The following is a 16,769-nucleotide window of genomic DNA, read 5'->3' as shown; positions in this document are numbered from 1 at the left end:
GCCTCTTGAGAAACCTGTATGAAGGTCAGGAAGCAGCAGTTAGAACTGGACGTGGAACAACAGAATGGTTCCAAATAGGAAAAGGAGTACATCAAGGCTGTATATTGGCACCCTGCTTATTTAACTTCTATGCAGAGTACATCATGAGAAACACTGGGCTGGATGAAACACAAGCTGGAATCAGGGTTCCTGGGAGAAATATTAATAACCTCAGATATGCAGGTGACACCACCCTTATGGCAGAGTGAAGAACTAAAGAGCCTCTTGATGAAAGTGAAAGTGGAGAGTGAAATAGTTGGCTTAAAGCTCAACATTCAGAAAACTAAGATCATGGCATCTGGTCCCATCATGTCATGGCAAATAGATGGAGAAACAGTGGAAACAGTGGCAGACTTTATTTTGGGGGGCTCCAGAATCACTGCAGATGGTGACTGCAGCCATGAAATTAAAAGATGCTTACTCCTTGGAAGGAAAGTTATGACCAACCTAGATAGCATACTAAAAAGAAGAGATATTACTTTGTCAACAAAGGTCTGTCTAGTCAAGGCTATAGTTTTTCCAGTGGTCATGTATGGATGTGAGAGTTGGACTATAAAGAAAGCTGAGTGCTTAAGAATTGGTGCTTTTGAACCATGGTGTTGGAGAAAACTGTTGAGAGTCCCTTGGACTGCAAGGAGATCCAACCAGTCCATTCTGAAGGAGATCAGTCCTGGGTGTTCATTGGAAGGACTGATGTTGAAGGGGAAACTCCAATACTTTGGCCACCTGATGAGAAGAGCTGACTCATTTGAAAAGACCCTGATGCTGGGAAAGATTGAAGGCAGGAGAAGAAGGGGATGACAGAGGATGAGATGGTTGGATGGCATCACCGACTCAATGGACATGAGTTTGAGTAACCTCCAGGAGTTGGTGATGGACAGGGAGGCCTGGTGTGCTGCAGTCCTTGGGGTCTCTAAGAGTCGGACATGACTGAGTGACCGAACTGAGCTGAGCAAGCTGGTTATATAGGTCTTATAGACCATTGCAAAGAGTTTATTCTATTTAGAGTAAAATAGAAAGCCTTTGGAGGTCTATAGCAGAAAGGTATAATAATCTAACATAGGTTTTACAAGAATGACTTCTAGGTTTGGTGGATATAGACAATAAAGAATATGTTTGAATAAAGGAAAATGGTGAAAATATTATTTAAATTATTTTGGTAGAGATTTGGACTAGGATTTTTATAGTGGAAATAATGAGAAATGTTCATATTCTGGATATATTTTTAAGGTAGAAGGTATGTGTTGATGGTTTAGCATTACAGTTTGAGAGTATGAGATAAATTTGAGTGATCCAAATTTTTTGGTTTGTTTCCAGGAAGAAGAAGACTGAAAAAAAAAAAAAAAGAAGAAGAAGGCAAAGGAAAAAAGTTATGGTAAAGATCGTCTCAGTGTGTGGCTGTAAAAACCATTGTGAAGATTTCAGAAAAAATTATGGGAACTTTAACAGTGCCCCCTGAACTATGCAAAAATTGCTTTTAAAAAAGTTAAGGCTATTTTTCTTACAGAGTCTTGATTCTGATTTAAAGCCAAGGGGATAATTATCTAAAAAGAGCTGTTTGTATAACTGTTTTCTAATAGACTAAACCTCAGTAAAATACATTCAGTTCAGTTCAGTCGCTCAGTTGTGTCCAACTCTTTGCAACCCCATGAGTCTCAGTACTCCAGGCCTCCCTGTCCATCACAAACTCCCGGAGTTCACTCAGACTCACGTCCATTGAGTCAGTGATGCCATCCAGCCATCTCATCCTCTGTCATCCCCTTCTCCTCCTGCCCCCAATCCCTCCCAGCATCAGAGTCTTTTCCAATGAGTCAGCTCTTCGCATGAGGTGGCCAAAGTACTGGAGTTTCAGCTTTAGCATCATTCCTTCCAAAGAAATCCCAGGGCTGATCTCCTTCAGAATGGACTGGTTGGATCTCCTTGCAGTCCAAGGGACTCTCAAGAGTCTTCTCCAACACCACAGTTCAAAAGCATCAATTCTTCGGTGCTCAGCCTTCTTCACAGTCCAACTCTCACATCCATACATGACCACAGGAAAAACCATAGCCTTGACTAGACGAACCTTTGTTGGCAAAGTAATGTCTCTGCTTTTGAATATGCTGTCTAGGTTGGTCATAACTTTCCTTCCAAGGAGCAAGCGTCTTTTCATTTCATGGCTGCAGTCACCATACAAACACATAATGTGCACAAGACATTGATTTAGTTAATTATTGTCACTATTATTATTGTTTTATCAGAAACATTTCCTGCTTGGACAAAAACATACAGAAACAGTGCAAAACGGAAAGGATCCTCTTAAAAGTGGACCTCAGGCATCTTCTGGGCAAGGAGCAGGCAGAGGCAACTATAAAGAGGCTCCTTCTTCTGAGAATTGGATGGATGGCTCAGACAGGGGACAAAGAACCACCAAGAACCAGCAGCCCAGGGAGCAGGGCTGGTCTCGAGTCAAAACCCTGGGAACAAAAGCCCAACTGGACTTCAGAATCACTAGAGACGAGTAATTTCTGTGTGCTTCAGATTTTCATCCTTTTAACAGGAATGTCTACTGAAGTCATTCTTCTCTCTAATGTATGTTTGATGGGTGTAGAGTGGATGATTTGATCTTTAGCTCACAGTCCCGCAGATGGAGATAAATTGTACTCAAGATGCTGATTCAAAGAATTGTTCCTCGGAAAACCTCCATCTTTGGATCTGATTTAGCTGATGAGAGTCTGGCTTTGAGCTGATGCTATCCTGGGGTGAGTTGAGCTCGGGGGTGTGGTAAGCACCATTTGCAAGTGGGAGATACGTGAATCGCTGTAGAAGATTGTGTGGTCTCAGTATGGCCCAGCAACACCTTCCATCCACTTACCCTTGGGCTCTATGGCCGTGCCAGCCCCCTGTCGGGAGCTAAAGCTGACCCCTCCACTCCATTGAATTTGGTGTTATGATTGGCGCCATGACACCTTTGACCAATACAATAATGTGCAAATACTTTGCCTGTGTTAGTCATTGTCTTTATTCAGCCAGGAGCTTCTATTTTTTCTCTCATAGAGTGCTTACTCTCATGACGAGATCGCTCCAAACCCAGACATCATGGGTTCAGAGAGACCCCTTGGGTCTGGAGAAGCCCACACCACATCCAGAGACCATGCACAGACACCCTGGTGATGGCTCCGTCTGAGCTCTGCAACAACCGGCACCAATCTTGGAACTCAGCCTAAGGGACTCATTTCACGGCTACTGTGTCTCTGCAACTGCATCACCCATAGCTGAGCCCGGTCAACTCAGGACAGAAAGAGGAAAAAAATGAGAACCTGTTATCTAAGCCAGTCAGTTTGGGGGCAGTGTGTCGCACAGCAATAGATAATGGTAACGATCGCCTTCATTCCGTCTCGGTGATGGCTAATGAGCCAGCAGTGCAAAACAGCTAGCACAAGAGTTTGACGCTAGCAGGTGATTAATACATGTTCTTTCCTTTTCAGTTCACATAAAGTTGACATAAAGCCGAGTATGATGTTGGCACCACCTGAAATTACTCACATGTCCTAGTATCTGGCTGCTGCCTGTGGCCGAGTGAAACTTCCTCCCCTAAACTAGAATATAATTCCCCAGCTTTATGCCACATGATTCTGTGATTCAGTCGTGGGATCACTGTCACTTATGAGAGGTTGGTTATTAACCTTATTAAGGTTTTCGGGGAGCATGCTGTGAGAGCAACTTTCAGGACACATGGCAACAAATGTTATCATCAAGGGCAAAAAAGAAACACTGAGACAACTTTATAACACAAAGGCGGTTTTCAGTCCTGCGAAATATGTTTAGCAGTTTGGATTGAGTTTTCACTCTTCTGTTGTAAGAAGGGTTTATTTATGAAATATAAAGTTCTACTGAACCCTGTGTGACAACTCAGCACGAATTTCAAATTCAAATTTCAATTCCCTTCAGCGGAGTAGCAACACACTTTTGACACCACAACACTCAATACGCAGTTTACCATCCCTACGGTCATCAGAAGAGCGAAATTCAAGTTCTAAAAGCAAGAGTCTGCAGAACAGAATTCCCTTTGATTTCTAATTCTTTCTTGGTCAAGCCTAGAAAATAGAACCCTCACTGTACACGCTAAAGCTGAAGCTTGTTTGAATCAGGTTCTATGTATAAAGAAATCCTCAATACTCCCCAGTCAAACTCTGCGCCCCCCACTTTCCCTGCAATGATGCCTGAAGTTACCACGTTGCAGAAACCTCGCAGGGAACGGACAGACGCTTCCCTCTTTCTGTGAATGACTGTATTTGCAGATTGAATGCCCGAGTCGGGTTATTTGGATGCTCCCTGGCAAATGGCGCCACAAGGGGGCAGCAGAGGGCTGTGTTCCTGAACCCGGGCAGCCTGTCCGTGGGTCCTTCAGCGTCTCACCTGAGTCCCTCCAGACCTCTGACTGGAAAATTCACTTGTCTGGTACAGTCCAGAGAGCCGTCTTGATTCTACTCCTTGATTCTATTTCCAGTTAGTCCATTTTCTCAGGGGCTTGATGAGTTTTACTTGTGCGTTGCTACAGGTATTCGCTCCATCATCCATCAGACCCTTGGTTTCTCTTTTCTGGGCACCGTTCTAATCGCTGAGTCTACAAAACACAGCTGATCGTTTCGCCAAGACCTTTTCCTCTTGGGAGTCCTGCCAAGGCAGAGTGACTCTGTGGAAATGACACCCGTCGAGGACCAAAGCTACCTGGGTCCAGCCCTGCCTGCCTGCCTGCCTGCCCCACTTGCTCAGCTGCAAACCACCCCTGGATTCTCGGAGCCCCCGGGCTCATCTGATCCCTCACTCCCCGCTGCCCTCACACCTGCATTTCCTCTGCTCAGAGGCGGTAACCGTGGCCCCTATCAAGTTTCTGAAACCATCATGAGGTGAGGGTGTTTGAGTGTTTCCTGTGCTCCATTACTTCGTGTAAGAGCTCAGCCTATGCCTTTAATCAGCAGGCATGGTGATCCATTTTTATTCCTTTCTCCACTCGTTCTTCCGTTTCTTTATTAATTTTTCTTACAATAGAGTTACTTTACAAGGTCGCATTAACTTCTACTTCATAGCAAAATGAATCAGCCGTGGGTAGAGTACGTATTTTTTTCAGTACCTTCGTGTGCCGGATACAGACCTTGATGATGAAGCTTGGATCAGGCAGACAGAGGACCCGCCCTGATGGTAGTTATGCCCTAGGACGAGGGGGGAGCAAGTCGACAAATACCATAATTACGGAATTTGTCACATGGTGACTTGTGCTAAGCATGGGGAGTGAAGCTGAGCCAGGCAGAGAGAAGGAAAATCATTACCGTTGTTGTCATCGCTGTAATACAGCTTTGGGAGGTTATCTACATAATCAATTGCAATCAATAAGAGTGGGAGATGCGGACTTCCCTGGGAGCCCTAAAATCAGACTGTGGGATTCTCCCCAGGCCAGAAGACAGCATTCAGGTGGGCCGGTGGTGTCGACATAGGGTTTGAACTTGCCTTTGAAGCAATGAATGGGAATTAGCTGTACAGGAAATGAAGCAGAGGCTGGGGTCTGAGACAAGAAAATAGCAGGTGGGAAGAAGAGGAGTGGAGCGAGGTGGGTGTGCAGAGCTGTGAGCACTGGCTAAGGTCAGCTGAGGCATGGATGAGCCACTCAGGGAGAGGTCGAGACTAGTTCCAGGATCTTGGGCTCCCAGTGCCCATGGGCACTGTGCTGGGTGAGTTTCATGCATTGACACATTGAAGGTTCACCCTGGCTTAACAAGGTGGGTATTGATACCCTTATTTTCAGGCAGATTTGACCTTTGGCCTATATAAAAGTAAAATCTAGCATGTGTACACAATGCCTCTTTTTTAAAAAAAATATTTATTTATTTGGTTGCACTGGGCTCCTCCTTGCGGCCTGCCGGCTTCTCTAGTTGTGCTGCACGTCTCTCTAGTTGTGGCATGTGGACTTAATTGCCCTGTGGCATTTGGGATCTGAGTTTCCTGATCAGGGATAGAACCTACGTCCCCTGTATTAGGGGGTGGATTCTTAATCACTCATCACCAGGAAAGTCCCCACAATGTCTCCTTAGTAGGAAAATACATTTGTGTGCTTGGTTATGTTTGCAGGGCACCCGGTCTGTCCAAAGCAACTCATGGTGCCCAGCTAATGGCTCCCTATATGGCCGGACTGATGTTCCTAGAGGAATTCCTAAGGGCTTGTGCCATCTGGTGTTGATGGCCTCTTAGATCAGGCTGGGGCACAGTTTTATTAATTTCCAGCCAGGCCTTCTTGGTACCATGGCAGACTCCTCTGGGAAGTCCAGGGACTCACTCCTGCCTTGCTAACACCTGATCTTCAAAGCAGCTTGTGATGCTGTGACGACAAAGAGAATTTTAAGCAAGGAGCAGCCTTGGTCTTCTCGCTCAGGGCTGGGGGAGGATGCTTTCATGGGAACCACAAGAGGATAGCCTGTGGGACAAGGAGTAGGGGAAGAAGAGCATCCTGCTGCCGGAACTGGACACAGGAAATTGTTTGGGAGAGGCTGGGCTATACCACGTTGCAAATGGTTCATTGATTCTTGATCCATTTGTTTACTTTCTTGTGTGTGCACTCTTCTATTAAGTGTTATTTGTCTTAGGCCCAGGGACACTGAGAAAAAGAGACACATTTTGTCCAAGAGTTCAGAGTCTACTAGAAAAACAGATGGGTAAACAGAAATATCTGATTGAGAACAATTTTTGCAAAATTTAACATTTCTGCAAAATGTAACCGTGCTTCCCAGGTGGCTCAGTGGTAAAGAATCCGCCTGCCAGTGCAGGAGACACAGGAGACTTGGGTCCCATCCCTGGGTCAGGAAGATCCCCTGGAGTAGGAGATGGCAACCCACTCCAGCATTGTTGCCTGGAAAATTCCACAGGGAGTGGAGCCTGGTGGGGGTCGCAAAAGTGTTGGACATGACTCAGTGACTGAGCATGCATGCAACCTTTATAAATTTAACATCTTTGTGCCTCCACAAAATAGGGGTGAATAATAGCAGGTATCTCAATGATCTATTATGAATACTAAACAAGATAATACAAAAGGAGCATTGGGCTTATTTGTGACAAAGAATATAGGCTACAATAATTATAGTTATTATTATTGTTCGTTGACACAGCAAAGTATAGAATCAGAGAAGAAATTAAATACAGTGACTTTATGAAAGCCATTTCCTCTAAGGGTGGAGGAAGGGAAATAGACTTGGGGAAGGATACAAAGAAATAATGTACCTGTAATATTGTACCTGTAATATCAAACGCATTTATTTAAAAAAAAATCTGGAGCAAATTAGACAGAATGTTAACATCTGTTAATTCAGCATGCTGCTCACAAGAGTGTTAATTGAATTGTTACATCTTTACTTATTTGTATGTTTGACATTTTTAAAGCTAAAAAAATTAAAAAACAATGAGAATAGGATGCTGTAAATGGAATGATGTGTGGCTGTGTCAGCCTGGGTTAAAGCAGGATTTAGGGTTTGGAATCAGGATCCGACTGGGAAAACCTCCCAGAAGTGTGCAGATATAGGGAATTTGGGGTCTGGAAGATGAATAAATCACGTGTTAAAACTCCTACTCTGTGCTAAGCACTGCACTAGATTCTTTTTGGTTTGAATTCACTTTAAGGGGAAATGTAGCAACTGTGCAGAATTCCAAGGGGCTCCACTGTGGTCTTGTTGCCACCGACATCACAGCTCAACTTCTGCTTCCCTCTCTTCCTCCCTCCAAGTTAGGGCTCCCAAGAGCAACTTCCTTCCTTCAAACACTGTCACTTTGGAGAACTTGCAAGAGATCATGGAAGCAGACGGGAATATGGGCTTTTGGAACTGTCACCATCTGTGGCTGTCAACAAACCTCCTGTCCGGGGAGTAAGGCAGCCCCAGGAGGTTGTACAGCTTCTGCCTGTGGTGGCCTGGTGGGGACATAGTGCAGCAGATGGGGTGTCCCAGGCTTTGGAGAAACACAAGAAAAATAACTGGATCCTCAGATTTCAGGGAACTCTCATCCTACAGACATAGCGCTCCCTCTGTTAAAAAGCTAATCCTTCCTTCTTGAGGCGATGTAAAAGCTCTGACTTAAAGACAGCATGTGCCTCTGAGGATATAGCTCTGTCTCCTTCGTGGAGTCCAGACCAGAGCAGGAGGTGGGGCACAACACAACCCACCCAGGAAAGGGCTGCATGCAGTAGGAGGTGAAAGAGACGAAGCCCCAGAATGGGGCTTGACGGAACCAGCATGTCCTGGGGGTTGGACCCTGGTTGGGCTGGACAGAGTGGGGAAGAACCCAAGGTTTGACCAGGGAGGCTTTGGTGATATGGGGACATTCTCTATGGTACAGAATCCTCATTGCCCACAAGGAACCACAGAGACAGTCCCAAGAAATGTCAAAGCTGCCATAACAGAGATGTCTGTTGAACTCCTAGTGTGGTACCCTGCTTTGAGGACACCAACCAGCCAGCAGCAAGCTGATTTCACTGAACCCATCCATTTTCAAAGGTGTTCTGGTTGCCATCTCTGGGAAGCAGATACTCAGCCAGATTTGGGAGGACAACAGGTTTATTGTGTAACAGTGGAAGGAAAAGGGTTAAGGACAGGTCAGTGAGGGACAGCCATCAAACTGATGGAGGGTCAGCTGCTGGGATTGCTGGCTGCTACCCACTCTCAAATGGGAATCCTAGACCACCTGACCTGCCTCTTGAGAAATCTGTATGCAGGTCAGGAAGCAACAGTTAGCACTGGACATGGAACAATAGACTGGTTCCAAATAGGAAAAGGAGTACGTCAAGGCTGTATATTGTCATCCTGCTTATTTAACTTCTATGCAGAGTACATCATGAGAAATGCTGGGCTGGATGAAGCACAAGCTGGAATCAAGATTGCCAGGAGAAATATCAATAACCTCAGATATGCAGAAAACACCACCCTTATGGTAGAAAGTGAAGAGGAACTCAAAAACCTCTTGATGAAAGTGAAAGAGGACAGTGAAAAAGTTGGCTTAAAGCTCAACATTCAGAAAACTAGGATCATGGCATCCGGTCCCATAACTTCATGGGAAATAGATGGGGAAACAGTGGAAACAGTGGCAGACTTTATTTTTCTGGGTTCCAAAATCACTGCAGATGGTGATTGCAGCCATGAAATTAAAAGACTCTTGCTCCTTGGAAGAAAAGTTATGACCAACCTAGACAGCATATTCAAAAGCAGAGACATTACTTTGCCAACAAAGGTCCATCTAGTCAAGGCTATGGTTTTTCCAGTTGTCATGTATAGATGTGCAGTCAGACTATAAAGAAAGCTGAGTGCCAAAGAATTGATGCTTTTGAAGTGTGGTTTTGGAGAAGACTCTTAAGAGTCCCTTGGACTGCAAGGAGATCCAACCAGTCCATCCTAAAGGAAATCAGTCCTGAATATTCTTTGGAAGGACTGATGTTGAAGCTGAAACTCCAGTACTTTGGCCTCCTGATGGGAAGAACTAACTCATTGGAAAAGACCCTGATGCTGGGAAAGATTGAAGGCAGGAGGAGAAGGGGACAAGAGAGGATGAGATAGATGGTTGGATGGCATCACTGACTCAATGGACATGAGTTTGAATAGTCTCCAGGAGTTGGTGTTGGACAGGGCAGCCTGGCGTGCTGCAGTCCATGGAGTTGCAAAGAGTCAGACACATCTGAGCAACTGAACTGAACTGAACAGAACCCTCTCTCAGCTAAAGGCTTCCTGGGCATGGCCTCAGCTGAAGGGCACTGAGTCAGGCTTTGTCTTCTTTAGAGAGCTTGCACTCAGGGACTGACCATTCAGTACAATAAATCCCAGTACAGAGGAGCCTAGAGGGCTCCAGTCCATGGTTTCACAAGAGACAGACATGATGCAGTGACTAAACCACCAACGATGGATCCTTAGGTTTCCTTTTCTCAACTTGGGATGACTTGGAAGAGGGATCCCAGCTCCCAAGCTCCCCAGGGGATCTGCTGAGGTTTTTTGGTGAGTAAATCTCAGCTGGACATTTCCTTTCACCCAACCTTGCTTTTTTGAGTCCTTGATGTGTATTTATCCTGAGAGCGCTTCCCAAGTTTCCTTCTTCACATCAGCCTCCACTGCAGAGAAGCCTCCACTGCTGACCTAGATGTGTGGTTAAGCGTGTAGAGTCTAGATCAGCCTGCCTGGGTCCAAATTTATCTCTATCACCGATTAGCTGCATGATCTTGGGTGAATTATTTAAGCTCCGACGCCTCTTTTTCCTCATCTGCTACATGGAGATGATAACACCTATTGTGTTGTCATGTGAAAATTAAGTAGGATGTAAGTGAAAGAGCTAGCACCCTGTCTGCTGCACCGTAAGTACTATGGAGCTGTCCATTATTACCGTGGAGGTTATGGCTGTAGAGTATGTTTGTTAAGAATGGAGTGAGGTAGACAGTCTGGGTTTGACTGTGGGGTTTTCTGCATATGAGCTTTGTGATCTTGACTCTATGTGCCTGTGTCTGAATTGCCTTCACTGTACAGTGGAGGTAATAGTAGTGCTCATAGAATACAGTTGTTATGGTGGCAATTCATTGAGTAGTCTTCACAGAAAAAAAATCACTTAGCTCACTGCCTAATCCATACTAAGTCCTCAGTGAGTAGTGGTTATAATTAGGGAACAAATGAAAACTAAGATACATGAAACAGTTATTGTGTGTCAAGAACTATGTATTTCACTGAATTCCATAACATTATTTGACAAATAATTTGTCCCAAACTTTTAAAGGTGCATGGATGAGTGTCAGAACAATTGCATTATTAGTGCTATAATATCCCATTTTTAGGAATTCTCCTTTGATAGATGCCTCCTGTCCCCACCCACTCCCCAGCATATAGTGGAATAAGTTTCATCCATGACACCTGTACTACCCAAGTCATTAGCCTTCTCACTCTTAATTTTCATTGGGTTTTTAAAAATATAAATTTATTTATTCTAATTGGAGGCTAATTACTTTACAATATTGTATTGGTTTTGCCATACATCAGCATGAATCTGCCACAGGTATACACGTGTTCCCCATCCCAAACCCCCCTCCCTCCTCCCTCCCTGTACCATCCCTCTGGGTCATCCCAGTGCACCAGCCCCGAGCATCGTGTATCATGCATCAAACCTGGACTGGCGATTCATTCCACATGTGATAATATACATGTTTCAATGCCATTCTCCCAAATCATCCCACCCTTGCCCTCTCCCACAGAGTCCAAAAGACTGTTCCATACATCTGTGTCTCTTTTGCTGTCTCACATACAGGGTTATTGTTACCATCTTTCTAAATTCCATATATATGTGTTAGTATACTATATTGGTTTTTTTTTTTCAGGCTTACTTCACTTTGTATAATAGGCTCCAGTTTCATCCACCTCATTAGAACTGATTCAAATGTATTCTTTTTAATGGCTGAGTATACTCCATTGTGTATATGTACCACACCTTTCTTATCCATTCATCTGCTGATAGACATCTATCTAGGTTGCTTCCATGCCCTGGCTATTATAAATATTACTGCGATGAACATTGGGGTACACGTGTCTCTTTCAATTCTGGTTTCTTTGGTGTGCATGCCCAGCAGTGGGATTGCTGGGTCATATGGAATTTCTATTTCCAGTTTTTTAAGGAATCTCCACACTGTTCTCCATAGTGGCTGTACTAGTTTGCATTCCCACCAACAGTGTAAGAGGGTTCCCTTTTCTCCACACCCTCTCCAGCATTTATTGCTTGTAGACTTTTGGATAGCAGCCATTCTGACTGGCATGAAATGGTACCTCATTGTGGTTTGATTTGCATTTCTCTGATAATGAGTGATGTTGAGCATCTTTTCATGTGTTTGTTAGCCATCTGTATGTCTTCTTTGGAGAAATGTCGGTTTAGTTCTTTGGCCCATTTTTGGATTGGGTCGTTTATTTTTCTGGAATTGAGCTGCAGGAGTTGCTTGTATATTTTTGAGATTAGTTGTTTGTCAGTTGCTTCATTTGCTATTATTTTCTCCCATTCTGAAGGCTGTATTTTCACCTTGCTTATAGTTTCCTTTGTTGTTCAGAAGCTTTTAATTTTAATTAGGTCCTATTTGTTTATTTTTGCTTTTATTTCCAATATTCTGGGAGGTGGGTCATAGAGGATCCTGCTGTGATTTATGTTGGAGAGTGTTTTGCCTATGTTCTCCTCTAGGAGTTTTATAGTTTCTGGTCTTACATTTAGATCTTTAATCCATTTTGAGTTTATTTTTGTGTATGGTGTTAGAAAGTGTTCTAGTTTCATTCTTTTACAAGTGGTTGACCAGAGTTCCCAGCACCACTTGTTAAAGAGATTGTCCTTTCTCCATTGTATATTCTTGCCTCCTTTGTCAAAGATAAGGTGTCCATAGGTGCATGGCTTTATCTCTGGGCTTTCTATTTTGCTCCATTGATATATATTTCTGTCTTTGTGCCAGTACCATACTGTCTTGATGACTGTGGCTTTGTAGCAGAGCCTGAAGTCAGGCAGGTTGATTCCTCCAGTTCCATTATTTCTCAAGATTGCTTTGGCTATTCAAGGTTTTTGTATTTCCATACAAATTGTGAAATTGTTTGTTCTAGCTCTGTGAAAAATACCATTGGCAGCTTGATAGGGATTGCATTGAATCTATAGATTGCTTTGGGTAGTATACTTATTTTCACTATATTGATTCTTCCAATCCATGAACACGGTATATTTCTCCATCTATTGGTGTCCTCTTTGATTTCTTTCACCAGTGTTTTATAGTTTTCTATATATAGGTCTTTTGTTTCTTTAGGTGGATATATCCTAAGTATTTTATTCTTTTCATTGCAATGAAAAGTGAATGAAATTGTTTCCTTAATTTTTCTTTTTATTTTCTGATTATTAGTGTATAAGAATGCAAGGGATTTCTGTGTGTTGATTTTATATCCTGCAACTTTACTATATTCATTGATTAGCTCTAGTAATTTTCTTGTGGAGTCTTTAGGGTTTTCTATGTAGAGGATAATGTCATCTGCAAACAGTGAGGGTTTTACTTCTTCTTTTCCAATTTGGATTCCTTTTATTTCTTTTTCTGCTCTGATTGCAGTGGTCAAAACTTCCAAAACTATATTGAATAGTAGTGGTGAGGGTTCCTGACTTAAGGGGAAATGCTTTCAATTTTTCACCATTGAGGATAATGTTTGCTGTGGGTTTGTCATATATAGCTTTTATTATGTTGAGGTATGTTCTTTCTATTCCTGCTTTCTGGAAGGTTTTTGGAGAAGGCAATGGCACCCCACTCCAGTACTCTTGCCTGGCAAATCCCATGGACAGAGGAGCTTGGTAGGCTGTAGTCCATGGGGTCGCTAAGAGTCGGACACAACTGAGCAACTTCACTTTCACTTCTCACTTTCATGCATTGGAGAAGGAAATGGCAACCCACCCCAGTGTTCTTGCCTGGAGAATCCCATGGACAGAGAAGCCTGGTAGGCTGCAGTCCGTGAGGTCACACAGAGTCGGACACAACTGAAGTGACTTGGCGGCGGCGGAGGGTTTTTATCATAAATGGTTGTTGAATTTTGTCAAGGCTTTCTCTGCATCTATTGAGATAATCATATGGCTTTTATTTTTCAATTTGTTAATGTGGTGTATTACATTGATTTATTTGTGGATATTGAAGAATCCTTGCATCCCTGGGATAAAACCCACTTGGTCATGATGTATGATCTTTTTAATGTGCTGTTGGATTCTGATTGCTAGAATTTTGTTAAGGATTTTTGCATCTATGTTCATCAGTGATATTGGCCTGTAGTTTTCTTTTTTTGTGGCATCTTTGTCAGGTTTTGGTATTAGGGTGATGGTGGCCTCATGGAATGAGTTTGGAAGTTTACCTTCCTCTGCAATTTTCTGGAAGAGTTTGAGTAGGATAGGTGTTAGCTCTTCTCTAAATTTTTGGTGGAATTCAGCTGTGAAGCTGTCTGGACCTGGGCTTTTGTTTGCTGGAAGATTTCTAATCACAGTTTCAATTTCCGTGCTTGTGATGGGTCTGTTAAGATTTTCTATTTCTTCCTGGTCGAGTTTTGGAAAGTTGTACTTTTCTAAGAATTTGTCCATTTCTTCTAAGTTGTCCATTTTATTGGCATATAATTGCTGATAGTAGTCTCTTATGATCCTTTGTATTTCTGTGTTGTCTGTTGTGATCTCTCCATTTTCATTTCTCATTTTATTGATTTGATTTTTCTGCCTTTGTTTCTTGATGAGTCTGGCTAATGGTTTGTCAATTTTTTTTATCCTCTCAAAGAATCAGCTTTTGGCTGTGTTGCTTTTTGCTATGGTCTCTTTTGTTTCTTTTGCATTTATTTCTGCCCTAATTTTTAAGATTTCTTTCCTTCTACTAACCCTGGGGTTCTTTATTTCTTCCTTTTCTAGTTGCTTTAGGTGTACAGTTAGGTTATTTATTTGACTTTTTTCTTGTTTCTTGAGGTATGCCTGTATTGCTATGCACCTTCCCCTTAGCACTATAAGTGTCCCACAGTTTTGGATTGTTGTGTTTTCATTTCCATTCATTACTATGCATATTTTGATTTCTTTTTTGATTTCTTTTGTGATTGGTTGGTTATTCAGCAGCGTGTTGTTCAGCCTCCATATTTTGGAATTTTTAATAGTTTTTCTCCTGTAGTTGAGATCTAATCTTACTGCATTGTGGTCAGAAAAGATGCTTGGAATTATTTCAATTTTTTTGAATTTACCAAGGCTAGATTTATGGCCCAGGATGTGATCTATCCTGGAGAAGGTTCCGTGTGTGCTTGAGAAAAAGGTGAAATTCATTGTTTTGGGGTGAAATGTCCTATAGATATCAATTAGGTCTAAATAGTCTATTGTATCATTTAAAGTTTGTGTTTCCTTGTTAATTTTCTGTTTAGTTGATCTAGCCATAAGTGTGAGTAGGGTATCAAAGTCTCCCATTATTATTATGTTATTGTTAATTTCTTCTTTCATACTTGTTAGCATTTGTCTTACATATTGTGGTGCTCCTATGTTGGGGGCATATATATTTATAATTGTTATATCTTCTTCTTGGATTGATCCTTTGATCATTATGTAGTGTCCTTTGTCTCTTTTCACACCCTTTGTTTTAAAGTCTATTTTATCTGATATGGGTATTGCTACTCCTGCTTTCCTTTGGTCTCTATTTGCATGGAATATCTTTTTCCAGCCCTTCACTTTTAGTCTGTATGTGTCCCTTGTTTCAGGGTGGGTCTCTTGTAGACAACATATATAGGGGTCTTGTTTTTGTATCCATTCAGCCAGTCTTTGTCTTTTGGTTGGGGCATTCAACCCATTTACATTTAAGGTAATTATTGATAAGTATGATCCCGTTGCCATTTACTTTATTGTTTTGGGTTCGAGGTTATACACCCTTTCTGTGTTTTCTGTCTAGAGAAGATCCTTTAGCATTTGTTGGAGAGCTGGTTTGGTGGTGCTGAATTCTCTCAGCTTTTGCTTGTCTGTAAAGCTTTTGATTTCTCCTTCATATTTGAATGAGATCCTTGCTGGATACAGGATCCTTGCTGGCTGTAGGTTATTTTCTTTCATCACTTTAAGTATGTCTTGCCATTCCCTTCTGGTCTGAAGAGTTTCTATTGAAAGATCAGCTGTTATCCTTATGGGAATCCCCTTGTGTGTTATTTGTTGTTTTTCCTTGCTGCTTTTAATATTTGTTCTTTGTGTTTGATCTTTGTTAATTTGATTAATATGTGTCTTGGGGTGTTTTGCCTTGAGTTTATCCTGTTTGGGACTCTCTGGGTTTCTTGGACTTGGGTGATTATTTCCTTCCCCATTTTAGGGAAGTTTTCAACTATTATCTCCTCAAGTATTTTCTCATGGTCTTTCTTTTTGTCTTCTTTTTCTGGGACTCCTATGATTCGAATGTTGGGGCATTTAACATTGTCCCAGAGGTCCCTGATATTGTCCTCATTTCTTTTAATTTGTTTTTCTTTTTCCCTCTCTGTTTCATTTATTTCTACCATTCTATCTTCTACCTCACTTATCCTATCTTCTGCCTCCATTATTCTACTGTTGGTTCCCTCCAGAGTGCTTTAGATCTCATTTATTGCATTATTCATTATATATTGACTCTTTTTATTTCTTCTAGGTCCTTGTTAAACCTTTCTTGCATCTTCTCAATCTTGTCTCCAGGCTATTTATCTGTGTCTCCATTTTGTTTTCAAGATTTTGGATCATTTTCATTATCATTATTTGGAATTCTTTATCAGGTAGATTCCCTATCTCTTCTTCTTTTGTTTGATTTTGTGGGCATTTATCCTGTTACTTTACCTGCTGGGTATTTCTGTGCCTCTTCATCTTGTTTATATTGCTGTGTTTGAGGTGGCCTTTCCATATTCTGGCAGTTTGTGGAGTTCTCCTTATTGTGGAGTTTCCTCACTGTGGGTGGGGTTGGACAGGTGGCTTGTCAAGGTTTCCTGGTTAGGGAAGCTTGTGTCAGTGTTCTGGTGAGTGGAGCTGGATTTCTTCTCTCTGGAGTGCAATGAAGTGTCCAATAATGAGTTATGAGATGTCAGTGGGTTTGGAGTAACTTTGGGCAGCCTGTATATTGAAGCTCAGGGCTGTGTTCCTGTGTTGCTGGAGAATTTGCGTGGTATGTCTTGCTCTGGAACTTGTTGGCCCTTGGCTGGTGCTTGGTTTCAGTGTAGGTATGGAGGCCTTTGATAAGCTCC

The 16,769-nt window shown here is 42.4% G+C and overlaps 1 long non-coding RNA gene across 1 annotated transcript in view; it reads left to right on the top strand.

The window, feature by feature from the left end:
* Positions 1-1,638, top strand: part of LOC147359711 (uncharacterized) — a 60,849-nt gene extending 59,211 nt beyond the window's left edge. Inside the window, exon 5 of the long non-coding RNA XR_015140359.1 lies at positions 1,357-1,638. This is a non-coding gene — a long non-coding RNA (uncharacterized LOC147359711). The remainder of the gene's footprint in view (positions 1-1,356) is intronic.
* Positions 1,639-16,769: the final 15,131 nt, after the last annotated feature.

This window comes from Bos grunniens, chromosome 14 (genome assembly GCF_055505025.1).
Source record: "Bos grunniens cultivar Pamir isolate PY7600 chromosome 14, Bosgru_T2T1.0, whole genome shotgun sequence".
Lineage (NCBI taxonomy): Eukaryota > Metazoa > Chordata > Mammalia > Artiodactyla > Bovidae > Bos > Bos grunniens.
Note: the sequence above shows the minus strand (reverse complement) of the source record. Positions and strands in the feature narration are given on the sequence as shown.